Source organism: Octodon degus, unplaced genomic scaffold (genome assembly GCF_000260255.1).
Source record: "Octodon degus isolate 3935 unplaced genomic scaffold, OctDeg1.0 scaffold00134, whole genome shotgun sequence".
NCBI lineage: Eukaryota > Metazoa > Chordata > Mammalia > Rodentia > Octodontidae > Octodon > Octodon degus.
Genome location: NW_004524710.1, coordinates 105114 through 119647, shown reverse-complemented (window position 1 = coordinate 119647; position 14534 = coordinate 105114).

Sequence of the window (14534 nt, the reverse complement as noted above, 5' to 3'; positions counted from 1 at the left end):
TGAATATTATAGGTATGTAAACTCAGCAAAATATTCTAAAAGAGTCCAGTAGCCCATAATAGCATTGGGTCTTCTGTTTAACTGGCAATGTCAGAAATTGTTGACCTGAGTCCCCCACAGTTCAACATAACAGCATGACTTTCCTTCCTATATTTCATCTTCATACTTTTCTACTGGATGGTTAGGACCAAGGTAAAGCAGGACCTGTGCAACAAGAGTTGTAGCTTTTTGGTCTGGGAAGGTCAGTGAAATGCCCTCAGGATTTGTCTTGAGATCCTGTACCTCAGATTGTAGAACCTTTGTCAGTGTCACCCATGTGGATGAGTCACGGCCCTTGGTTGGCCAATGTGCTCTCTGTGAAAGCCTGACAGAATGTTTTCTCTCCATGTGACTCTCCTTAGGCACACTCTACATCATCGATCACTTTCCTCTTTGGCCCCATAATCTACTTGATCAGAAAATTTGGGACACTACTGAGTTACATGACGTTACAGTACAAGTTCTCATATGTCCAGAGTCTTAATTAACCTTAGAAGGTAGGGTCAAAATGTTGGCTTTCCTTGCAGCCCTTCTTTTTCTCTACTTTTGGTCTGCAAACTTAGGTTGTTATTGGAAAACAGGAAACAAAGCCTCAAGTTCTCTGTCTGGGAAACACCCATCTGCAGTGCAGTCAGCCCTTGCAGCCCACCGTGACATGAGAAACACCTCCTTCCCCTTCCCCGACACTGCTTCCAATACCCAAGGACCTTCAGAAGTGAGGCGCCTTGTGTATGTTAATGAGATGACTGACAGCTGGGGTCCTAGGTAGTTCTCAGGATCAGGGCTGGTTGCCAGGAGAACTTGCCTGTGATTAGAGGGTGGGAACTTTCAGTCCAACACCTCCTTGCCACTCTCCTCCTCTGGGGAAAGAAGAGAGGCTGGAGATTGTATTCATCCCTAATGGTCAAAGAAGCCACCATAAAACCCAAAGGACAAGATTCAGAGAGATTTTTTAGTGAAGAGGTCAGGGAAGTGGCACATCCCAACTTCACCAGGATGGATGGTTCTAAACTCAGGGTCATTCCAGACTGCACCCCATTTTCTCCTTTTTTTGTGTCCTTTGTCAAAATCCTTCAATCATCCAGTTCCTTTACATCCTTTATCTGACCCTCTGTAATGCACTGCAGATGTAACATTTCCCTAACTCTGAGCCATTGTAGCAAATGATCAAGCCTAAGAAGGGCACTCCCAATTTATACAAGAGCAAATGACAACCTGTCCTTGTGGCTGGCGTGTGAAGGGAGGAGGGAAGTCTTACAGGACTGAATCTGTAACCTATGGGTTCTGACGCTAATAATTATTTCAATATTGAATTAAATTGCAAGACATCCATCAGAAAAATTGGTCAGTGGTCAGGGAGATAACTCAGCAGCATAAGTATCTGCCTGGCAAGTACAAGGTCCCCAGTTTGATCCCAAGTACTACAAAAAAGAAAGAGAGCCAGAGAGATAGCTCAATGGCATAAAGGCCTCCCTGGCAAGTGCAAGGTTCTGAGTTTTTTCCCTGGTACAGGGGAAAGAGAAAGAGAGAGAGAGAGAGAGAGAGAGAGAGAGAGAGAGAGAGAGAGAGAGAGAGAGAGAGAGAGAGAGAGAGAGAGAGAGAGAACTGATCAGTATGGGAAAATCCCACACACATCTGATGTCAAAAGAGAAAGATTGAGAATAGTGTTAAATATAAAGAAAACCACTTCATCTGTAAAGACCTTTTTTGACCTGTGCTATTTAGGGAGGCATGCTGATTGATGTTCTCTAGTTTGACCCAACATCTTCGATGAAATAACACCACCTCAGCTCCTGGACACTAGCACATGGTCTCCAAAAACTGAGTCTTAAAGGAATGGGTACACTCCTAGGATAGATCCAGTGGAAATAATAGTGCTTCCAAGTAACTTAAGCCCGGGAAGCACCTTTCACTCAGAGATGCCCTCAGAAAACATTTGCAACGACCCTGAGAAACTCCTTCAGTGCCTAGATTCTTCCAGGCACACCTTCCCTTGCAATTACTTGCAAAGCTAGTTTTCAACAACTTGAGTCACATGCCCAACACTATTATAAGTATTTTTGCAAAAACAGTAGAGAATAACTTGCAATTCTCTGAGTTCAGTGCTATCATCATCCTCGATTTACAAATGAGACAACTGAGTCATAAATATAGGTTAGGTACCATTTCCACTTCTGTAAGGGGCAGAGCAAATATTCTATCCCTGCAATCATTCATAGACACAGTTTCTGAATCACTTCACTCTACTGCTACTGTGTTCAAGTGAGTGACAGTTGACGGCAGTGGGCTCCAAAGACAAAAGATCAGCTCCAACCTTGATCCACATGCTGGGAACTGCCAGCGACCTGCCAAAGGTTCTTGAAACTTCTCAAAGGGTCACTTCTGCTATGCACTGTGTGACTCTACCAAACTTTCTGTAGTTCCTAATCTTGGCTCTACATCTCATGAGTAGTAATTTATTCCCACCTGGTACTAACCTAATGGTTCCAACTACGGGTGCATCATGAAATCTGTGAAGGAGGTCACAAACCCTATTTTTTTTTAATTAAGTAGAAAAACATCAAAGCTCATACAGGGAATCTTGGCAGTGTAAATGTTGCAACAAATGCTGTGGCCAATTGCTCCCACACAGGCAAAGAGACAGTGAGGGAACATGATGAATGCCCACAGTGGCTGGGAACAGGACACTTGCCCTTTTGTTCAATGACATCTCATTGTGTTTCTCCAGTGATGATGGTCAATTTGACCATTGTCATATTAGGAAGGTTAATTTGATGAACTTTGATTTTCTATTATCATAATTTTCATTTCCCCTGTCAGCAAAATTATAAAGACTTTCAATTGGGTTTCAGTTACAAATTTGCAAGATCTTTGTTTCAGAAAGGATGCCACCAAGTGGGCCATTTTTAAAATTACTGAACAGCGGTTACCTTTATATTGAAGCAGTTTTAATTGTCCTTCCAAATGGATCACTATATTATTAGAGGACCAAAGAAATGAAGTGCAAATTCCAGAGGCTTGTATGCAATTTCAACAATATTATGAGAAATGTTGACTCCAGTCAATAAGCTTGAACTTAATATAACTCATTCTAAAAAAAGAAAGTCAATCCAAGCTTTTATTGTGAAGATTATTCAAAATGTAAGTTTCATCTACTATGAAAAAATCCTTTGAAACTGACAGAACTCAATGGATTTTTAGGTAAGTATATATTTTCTTTTTTTTCAAATTTTTCCCCAGATGTTTTGAGGCATGGGAGAAAGGACATAATATATTGATAAAAAAAATATTTGAGAGGTAGTCCAGTATACTGGTTACAAACAAAACTCTGTGATTAATTGCCTGGGTTCAAATTTCAGAATTCAATTATAGATTGTGAGATTTTGGACAAGTCACTTCACCCTCTTCAGTTCATTTCCTTCTCTAGAAAACAAAAATAATGATAATATATATATGAATGGCATAGAAAAGAAGTCATCCACAGGAAGTAGTATATATCATGTATATGTAAAATTAAAAAGTCATATTCTCATATGTAGTTATACACTGAGTGATAAGAGACAAAATGCATAACATAGCTTCTAAAAATATTATTCTTTCATTATTATGGATATAGTATATGGAATTTTTTAATGATAAATCAGGAAATAGAATTAAGACTTTTCCTCTTAGTAAGAACACAATATGATTGTGCAAAATACCTAGACCAGTATAAATTTGGAGATCTAATTTGAGGACACTGCTGTCATAAAAGAAGCAATACTCCATCAGATGTATGGTAGAATAATTCATAGAGTATTAGCTATATAATTTAATATCATACAACTGAATTAAATGTTGCTATAAAATGAGACAAGAGTGCAGTATTGATGTTGCCATCGTGGCCAACTACAGATGGTGGTGATGAGGGATGCTCGCAGGAGAACCATCTGATAAGGCAGGTACCATATTCTGAAATGGGAAAGGCAAGTGCACCCAGACACAACAAAATCATCTTAAATCACTAGACTAGACCCAACACCAGGGTGACAGAGAAAGGAAAGCAAGGCTGCCACTAGTTGGCAGTGCTCCTTATCTCCTTTACCCTATGAGCATGCCATCTTGGGAGTGGTTCTAATGTCCTAAAGGCAGGGGCCAGTGCTACAGAGGCCAGCTCTGGATGGGGTCCTTGCATGCTCTTCTTGGCACCTGGGAGAGCAAATCCAGGGTAGAACAACTGCATTCAGGGCCGCAGGGGGAGAAAGTTAATGCCAGCAACACTGCAACTTTCGGCCCCTCCCTCCAGCCATCCTGTCAAGCGCTCTGTCCCTGCGGTGTCCTGCCCACTGCCCACCATTCAGCATTGGCAAAGGAAGCTGTCTGCTAGATAACTGCGAGCCCTGGGCAACACAGGGCTTGCAGGAGGACCTATGCACTGCAAACAGACTCTTGAAACACAGAGATTTATAGCAGCCCCAGCACAGACCAGACATTCTTCTATTGTATTCCCAAACACCAGAGGGTGGGTGACACCCAGCCACTGCTCACCATGAGTGCTGGTAGGGGAAGGCCTCTGCTCCCAGTGGAGGGCTACTGAATGCCCTGAACCCTAGCCTGGAGCCCCAGGCACTTCATAACTCCCCCATGGGGATTCTGGACTTCAGCTGGAGAGGCACAGGGGAGAAAGGAGATACAACAGTGCTGAGCCAGACCAAGTACTTTCCTAATGATCTCCAAAACCAGGGAGTATTGTGTCCTCAGGGAATTACATTTTCCTGAAAGTCTGCCCACCAAACCAGGGTAACACTTTCTCCCCCGTACACAGCCAATGGCTCCTGGGTGTCATATTGTCCTAGACATACAGAGCTTGTGAGCAGGAATGTGATGGCTTTGTAGACAGCAGAGAAGGAGACCAAGAAAAAGAGCCCCAGAGACTCTGTTACACTAGAGGACAGGTAGTGTGCTCAACCAATAGTGGTGTCAGTACCTGAGAAAAGGAGGGCACAGATTAACCAGTCCTTTAACCTAAATAGCACCTTTCGTGGGCAAATCAGGTGATCCACACCAGAATTTTTTTTCCATAATTTTATTGAGAGACAAATAGTAATGAGACAGTTTCAAATCAATTTGGTAGGACAGTTTCAATAATTAACACATTGCATACTCTCTTCCTAGTGGTTATTTGCTGTACAAGACGCAGACATGATATCCTATTTACAAACATTATTAGAACAAATCCCTCTATTCATTAAGAGAATGTAGCTATATATCTATCCTAACCATTTTGAATACACAGATACAAAATGAACATTTATTTATATATCCCCTTTTTTGTTTAGATCCACCATTTGAATATTATAGGTGCATTAACTCAGCAAAATATTCTAAAAGAGTCCAGTAATCCATAATAGTGTTGGGTCTTCCGCTTGACTGGCAGTGTCAGCTAGCCCAAGGTTTGCTTTTTTGCTTTTTGTTTTTTGGTTTTTTGGGATTTTTTTTTTTTTTTGGCAGAACCGGGGATTGAACTCAGGCCCTTGCACTTGCCAGGGAAGCGCTTATTCCACTGAGCCATCTCCCCGGCCCCACACATCAAAATTTTGTATAGAGAATGTAAACATATGCTGATAATACTGTTTCTTAAATATCTTGGAGTCCAGGGAGTTAAAGATAGTCTAAAAAATCTCAAAACCAAATAGAAAAGTACTCTACATTGTTGACTTTATTAAAGAAAACTCACTAAATTGCACAGCTGTTTGAAAATATTTTATTATGAAATTAAAGTTGATCAAAGTATTGATTATCATATAAGAAAGTTAAATACACTATAGAAATTCTACAATGAGATCACATCTTTCTGGTTGAAAAGAGGTATCATTCAGCAAAGATGTTAATTCATAAAATTGGGGTTTTTAGCTTATATTTTCAACCTTCCTAATGAACTGAGTGAAATCATAGATAAAAAAAAGAACTATTCAACATAGATTTTCAAAAGACTTCCCAGTAATGTTACAATATTTCAAAGAGAACATGACTAGTAAATATAGTCCAACTGAAATAGAATTAGAGCTATTGTTCTGAATTCTCTCTGCCTAATTTTTAAAATTTTTAACTTTCCAAAAGAACATTGAAACACTAAAGAAATATGTTTGGATTACAAATCTGTTTTCTTTTCCAAATCTTGATTCAATTATTGAGTATAACTTGGTGCTGTCCAAAAAAAAGAACAAATAGTTGCAGTTTAGTCATTTGCAGTGAACAATGACTGTAAGACTTACATCCATGTTAATTTTGGATTAAGATAGAGTGAGAATTTCTACAGTTAAATGGAAAATTTACATTGCTATTATCATTCACAGCAGCCCATTCAAATGAACTAAATTTTCAACCTCAACTGGATTAAAAACAAAGAAAAATATCTCCAACATTTCTTTTTTTTCTGATAGAATTCCTATTCACTTTATTTTTTAAATTTATTTATTTATTTGACATCAGTTATTTTATTTTAAAGAAAAAAAAATAAAAACAATGGTACAAAATCTCAAAACAAGATTTTAGGAGAGTAACAATGTTTAGTACATTGTGTTTTGTTACTTCCAAAGTAGTTGCTCATATTACAAGATATAGGCAAGAAATAATAAATAAACAACATAGGTACAAACCTCTATCTCCAACATTTCATCAAACAGGTTTGAAACTTTGTCCACAAATGTCTCAAGGGGATAAATTTGCAAAGTCAAGCACAACTATCTCATGGTGACACATGTCTATAATCCCAGTTCTCATAATATTGTTATTTATTTGAAATTACATGATTGTAACTTATTTGAAACTACTTATTGCTTTAAGAATTTGGCCATGTTTGATTTTAAACTTTATAATGCAAAGTAGGGATAAACATTGTTTCATGAAATATATATCTTTGTTTGTGTGTTGTGCATACATGTGAGGGGTACACATGTGTGTGTGTTCTGAATTGAAGGAAAATGCATTCTAAAAACATTAGCTTAATAAATCTTCTCAACCCTAACCTGAACCATTCTTGAAAACCAGAATGTTTCCTACACTCCAAAATTCTAAAACTTTACAAAGTAGAGGGTCACATGGCTATAACATATAGCTATCAACATGAAACTGTAATTTATTCATTATTTTTAGGTCATTTTAGCCATCTTTGATCAGTTTTAGACTCAGTCTCTTGCCATACACTGGCTGCTCGCTTTGATTTTCTATCCCTTTCCTTTACCATCTCCCAGCCCAGAAATTCCGAATTCATTTTACTCTACTAAGTTCAGTCTTCCAATTCTCCACAGCCAACTCCAAGTGCACCTGAGCATACCGACTCCACCCAAGGTATAAGCTACAGGAATCTGGGTCCACTCCCTCCAGCAGGGTTCTCCTGTACAGTGTCAAGCTCCACACCTAGCCACCCATCCCTCTTCCTTCATCCTTGGAATTTAGACATCATCGCGAACATAAACCTCTATGAGGCCACCTCTTCTCATATTCTCAGGTCCACCTGGACCATTTTCCTGGGCATGCTCATCAGATTTCAGACTTCATTAGTTCACCAAAACTCCGTGTCTACAGTGCTCATCCACTGAGAAATTCTGAGTCCTTATCCCAACTTATGAGTAGCATTCCACCCATCACTCCTTCCTTCTTGAAGCATATCCCTTGGCTTGTAGGATACTGGACTCCAGATTTTCTTCTTTATCTCACTTCTCTCCTTTGCTGCCTAATCCCCACCTTTTAGCCATCCCTCTCCTGTGTTACAAGTCCTTCCTTCCACTCAGACTATACTCTAGAGAAACTAAAAGCAAACCAAGAAAAAAAAGAAGAAAATTTGATCTTCTGAGAATCCTCAAGGTTCAGGAAGACAGCAATTTTGCTTGTTGGTACCTAGAATCTTGAACACTAAATACACAAGAAAAGCTCAGAATTAATTGAACAGAAAGTGGGTGAATCAAATTCAAATTACTATCTGAAGCAGTAAATTTCTTACCAATAAGAGCCATAATAAAGCCAGGCATGATGCACATGCCAGGAATCCAAGACTAGAACAGGAGATGATGGTGAAGGTGCTTGTGCAGTGCAGTGGCGATGTGGAGGGGAAGAAGCACAGAGCCTGGGGTATGGCCAGGGGAAAAGGTTGATTTGAATCTAAGCAGGAGATCATTGCAATAAAGAGGCCAGGCAAAATGGGCTACTCATTTTTGCAATATTCAAAATATTGAAAATAATGACAAGAGTGCTAGTGCAAAGATTGAAATGTTGGTACTAAAGTTATTAATAAATGAGGGCCTTAGCACAAGGAAGGTAGACAATGCAAAAGACAATGCAAGTCCTGTGGTCTGTGCTCCAGAAGTGCTAGAGAGTTATAGAGGTGGGAAGAACAAAGATATGGAGGCCCCAAAGAAAAGCAAAAAAGCCTGATAGGAAAACAGGAGATAGGAAGATAGGAGAGGTGAGATTGAATGGGCTGCAAAAAGTTAAAAAAGAAAAATTAATTTCCCACAAGTCAGGACAATGAGCTGTCTGTCTGATGAGAATTCGAGTTCAGAGGATAAATGGGCAGGTTTGGAGACTGGGAAAAGTGAGAGAAATGGTCATGAATGTCACAAGATGGAGAGCGGCTCAGTGTATTTGTCAGTTTTCCATCACTATGACAAAATACCTGGGATGTGTACCTAAAGGCTTTTTGGGATCGTAGTTTCAGAGGTTTCACTCCATGTTTGGCTCATTCCATTCGTGCAGGCCAGAAATGAGAGAGACCATCATGGCAGAAGATGTGGTAGAGCAACATCACTCATTCTATAGCAGCCAGAAGCAGAGAGAAAGAGAGCCAGAGAAGAAAGGGCTGGGGATGAGATGTAGCCTCCAAGTCACACTTCCTCATCTTCTTCCTTCAATGAAGCCCCACTTCCTGTTTATTTTCCTCCCAAAATGCCACTGAGACTTGAGCTCTTGTGATCCAATCACTCCCATAGCCCATCAGCAAACAAGTCTTAGATACAATGAGTCTTGTGAGGGACACTTTGGATTTTAGCCATACCACAGAGCAATGGCCAAGCACATTGGGTCACTTGAAAGAAGCAGGAAAAAAGGAGAAGTGACTCTCAATGGATGATTATTTGTTGCAATCACTGCTGCTCTCAGGGCTGGCCTTGGAGTTCTGAGTCAGGAAGTGCTGAGGAAGAAAGGATCTTTCCAGAAGCACAAATTGAAACCAAAATGCTTCACATCTAATCTGACTTATTCAGGAGCTCTCCTTATCCTCAATTTCTCTGTGGTCTGGCTCTGGATTTTCTGAGCTCAGTGTGATTCTCTGAGCTTTCTTCCACTTAGATCAACTTCCAAACATGAGCTCATCCCAGCACCAGTGCCCTTTGGAATCCACATAGAGTAAACAGGCTCTGGAAATAAATATTTTGGGGACAGTTCTGTTTGCATTCTGCCAAACCTGGTCCAGCATGAAGGGATTTTCATAGTATGAGCAGTAAATAAAACAATCTGACCATTATTTCCGATGAAAACACCCAGACACATCCTCCCCATGGACAAACACATGGGAAAGAAAACATGGAATGAGGGAGTACAACCAGAGCCAGAGGCTGTGGGTGAGTTTTCTGAAGAATGTGGCTATCCCAGATCATGTCTTTTCACACCCTCTGTCCTTAAGCAATCTTTGCACCCTGTTGGCCTACAGAGTTCCTACTCAGGCTCAAAGACCTAGTTCAAGTGAAGTCTCCCCTCAGAAGTCCTCCAAAATTAGCCTTCATCTCCCCTGGCCAAGTGAGGTGCTGTTCCAACACATTCTCATCTTACTTCTCCTTTGGTACAATCTGTCCCTCATCTTTCCACCTCACTGGCTTATGACCTCTTGTCTGCTTCTGCTTACAAATCACTCCTTCAAAGACCCTTTGCTGACCCCTCATTTGTCCCTTCTCAGCCCCCTGTTTGTTTCCTTAGAGCTTGGATCACAGTAGACCATTATTTCTTGCTCCATTTTCCCAACAAGCTCATGGCCAAGCCACACTGTTCTCTTTTTTTCCTTTTCCATCTTCTGTAAATATTTATATTTTTTCTACCTTGCCAATAAATCTAGAGGTAGATACCATGTAGAAATAAAAAGAATTGTCGCCAATCTATCTTCTGTCATCCAAACCGCATTTATTTAACCTGAAACTGAATTTTCCCTCTTCGTTTTTCAGCATCAACAACTAAAAATATGAGGTCATTACTCACTGTTCAAAGTAAACCCTGTGTTTCTGAGCATCTCATGGAGATGGGAGGTGGGTGGAGGGAACCCCAGGTGCCCCCTGAAGCAGAAGCCCAGGCTGAAGGAGAAGCTGAATTTGACTTTCTCCCTCTCTAAGCCAGAACCTTGCTGCCACACTGCCTGCCCTGTACTCCTGAAATAATAGCTAAGAACATCTGTTTGGAGCTGGAGAACAAAGGGCAAGATCTGCCCCTGGTTAAAATTCCCCATTCCCCATCCTGTACCCTCTGGAACATCCTGAAGAATCTTCTCAAAATGCAGTGGGATCAGCTCTCTCTCCTGTTTACAAACCCCCTAAAGACTTCCAAGTTTCTCCACATTATATCTAAGGTGTTTGATATTCAGACAGATAATGATGTTAAGCTCAACTGCATCTGTTACAGGGTAATAATATCATTAAGCTTCTCTTCTGGATGTTTAACAAGTAAAGTTTTCAGATCAAAAATTAGAGAAATAGAGGCCAGGGAGATGGCTCAGTAGAATAAGCACTTCCCTGGCAAGTGCAATGCCCTGAGTTCAATCCCTGGTTCTGCCAAAAAAAAAAAAAAAATAGAGAGGCTAAAAGGATAACCAATATTTTGGCCTTAGCACTTCAAGGTCAGTGAGGACTCATGACATTGGAAAACCTGTGCTGTGGCATACTATAACTCATTGATGTCCCAAATTTTCTGATCAAGAAGATAATGGGGCCACAGAGGAAAATGATTGATGATGTATAGTGTGCCTAAGAAGAGTTATCTAGAAAGAAAAAAATTCTTTCAGGCTTTCATAGAGAGCAAATTGGTCAAGCAATGGGCATGACTCATCCATATAGTTGACAATGACAAAAGATCTGTAAGGTGCTATACATGGTTTCAGGGTAAATCCTGAGGGGATTTGACTGACCTTGTCAGGTACAAAAGTTATACTTTTATTTATGTAGGTCTTGCTTTAAGTTGGCCTTAACCATCCAGCAGAAAACTATAACCACGAGGTATAAAAAGTAATGCCATATTAATATGCTGAGCTGTAAAGGGCTCAAGTCAACAACTTCTGACAATTGCCAATTCTGCCGATAACCCACTACTATTAAATATGAACTATTGGACTATTTTAGGTTATTTTGCTAAATTCAAGTAGCTACAATCTTTAGACTGGTTTCAGGTATAAAAGGTCTTTTAAAGACATCTCCAAATACAGCTTGTCTAACTGCAGTGGAACACCTATCTCTGAAAAAACAAAATGAAAAAGGGGGATATGTTGGGAGCCACAAAACTAGGAAATCGATCACATATATGTAGGTGGGACTTGACCCAGTGCCTAAAGCAAACAAGTTACCTTACTCCTGAGATGAACATCCTATCTGGTTAAGGTTTGCTATCAGTTGCTAAACAAACTAGTGTCATGCATTACTAACTTCACAAAAGTATAAATAAAACATGGTCTTGTTGTGAAAAACAAAGGGGGAAGGATATATATATATATATATATATATACATATACATATATATATACACACATATATACATATATATGTATATGTATATACAAGAGAGTTAGGATAGATATACAATTACTTTCTCTTAGTTCACTGAGAACAAAAATTTGTACTAATATTGTTTAGACAAGATATCATGCCTGCATCTCGTCCTCTGAATAACTACTATGAAGACAATAATATGAAATGTGTCAATTATTGTATCCATCCTACTAACCTGTTTTTAAGTGTTTCATCACTATTTTATCTTTTTTCTCATTAAAATGAATAAAAATTATTTTAAAAAAAGACTTCCAAAGGGCTGGGGAGATAGCTCAGTAAAATAAGTGCTTGCCTGGAAAGCACAAGGGCCTGAGTTCAATCCCCAGTTCTACAAAAAAAAAAAAAAGAAAGAAAAAGATTTCCAAGTTTCCTACAGAGAAATCTAAACCTCAACAAAACAAAGAGTCTCCAGTTTGGCCTTGACTATCTCTGTGGTCTCAACTCATACCCAGGGGTCTTTGAGGTTTCCATAAATAGCACTCAAATCCTGGCCAATTAAGAGACAGGACAAAGGAGTACACAGATGGAGACCATAATCCTCTTGGTGATCAAAACTAGTTGAAGGGATGCTGCTTGACTCTGCACTCTGCTTCCACCTTCTGGACCCCCGGCATAGACAGACTGTCCTGCCCCAAGCACAGGAAGGCTGATCCAAGGCTAGACATTCTCCTTGGATGCTCATCTCTGCTAGAATATTCTTACTTCCCCTGTGGCCCAGTTAACTCCTGTTGATCTCTCAGCTCTTGAACAAAACGTGATGATTTTAAGAAACAATTTCCTGCCCACCACCTTGTTCAGTGCCAAAATCAATTTCAACTTCTCATGCCTCCCTCCTTTATAGACTTGTCACAATTGTATCTTATAAGGTGTGTGCATTTATTTGATTAATGTCTATCTTCCTAACTGGCCCATAAGCTTTTTTTCATAAGACAAGTTCTGGCTACGTAGTTCTTTAAGGCTGGCCTCGAACTCACTATGTAGCACAAGCTGACCTCAAACTCCCAGAAATCCTGCTGCCTGAATCCTCTCACCCCGAGCACTAGAATTACAGACATGTTTCTCCATAATGGGCACTTACAAGCTTCTTTTTTTTTTTAACCTACAATCTTCTTGATGCTATAGTTTGGCACAGACTTGTTTGACACATGGACATTTGATAACTATTTGCTAAATGGAATAAATTAATTAATGAACAAATACATCTTGGACATAGGTAATAAGACATGTGCACATGCCCACACGTACACGTACAAGTTAGGAATTTTCTGGAGTCGAAGTAGTCATTCATTCCCAAGGATGCTGCCACTGCTGGCCACATTTTTACATGCACAAAGGGACCAGACAGATGGCCACATTCCTTCCCCAGGAAAAGGGCAAAGTTGCCTGCCAAAAGAGTAATGGGGGACTACTCACGGAGTCAGCACCCCTGGGAGAAGAGAAAGAAGCAAGAACAGGCAGGGAAAGCAATTGCACACACTTGCAACAAAAACCTCCAATGAACTTTCAGGAACTCTGGAACCAGAATTAGCCTTTAAAGTTCTCTGGAACCAACATAAGGATCTGCTCTTGGTAGCCCTATGTTGGCAGTCATTGGGTGTAGGCTGCCTGTGGAATAGGGTGTGACCTCGGGTGAAGTGTTTCTCCTCTGCTTGAGCAGAATTCTCAGAGAAGAACTCATCTGAGAGCCATGAGCTGCCTACACTCCCAGAAACTGGGGAACAAGTTCCTCACCCCTGAAAGAGGAAGGAAGACGTGGGTGGTGCCTGCTAGCATCCACAACAAGGACCCATTCACAGCCTGCTTCCCAAATCACACTTGTGAAGAAACTCTTATACATTAGATGCTAGGTCACTTACTCAGCAAAACTTCCCTAACCAACACTTTGCACTATTCTCTGAAGATAGAAACTTCCTCCTCTACACTCCATATATTCTCACATGTCCACTGAGAATGTATTTATAGTACCTCAAATAAACCCAAATTAATTTTCTTTTATTCCAAAATACATGGCAATAGCCACCACTGGTGTTGCATTGTTAGGCCTAACAGCTTAGCAAATGTGTTGGCCTTCCCAATGTGCTCCTTGCCTCCTGGTTCCAGAAGGGTAGTTGACCCCTTAGATACAATAGCCACATTCAACATATAAGGAATGGAAATAAATTGCATTAAAGGCTGTTTAGGTAGCCCAGTGGCACAGCACCTGCCTGGCAAGCACAAGGTCCTGGTTTGATTCCCAGTACCATAAAAACAAAAAACAAATAGCATTAAAGATGACTTCCTTTTCATTAGAAAAAAAGATAAAACTTTTCCAAATACCTTCTATACACTTGTTCTATCTCATCAGTAATCCTATTGATACAGCCATCCTCCTGCAAAAATAACCAGGAAAGTATGTATTTACCTTTAGGCATCTTTTGGGGGATGGATGCTGAACTCTGCAATCCACTATGTATGTCTGTCACAACCACTTTGCTTATCAGTCTGCATTAGTTGTCTGTGCAAGTGTCTGGCTTCCTCATAAATCAGCAAAGGCAGAAACTCTTTCTCATATGTGTTTACATCTGTGCTTTGACATGTAGTTAAATATGTGTTCAGGGGCCAGCTCAGTAGATTAAAGTGCCTGCAAGTAGGCACAGGGGCCACAGGTTCATGCCAGCCCCATCCCCAGGGCACACTGAGATGGCAATTGAGACTGGGCATGGTGGCGAGCTCTTGGGA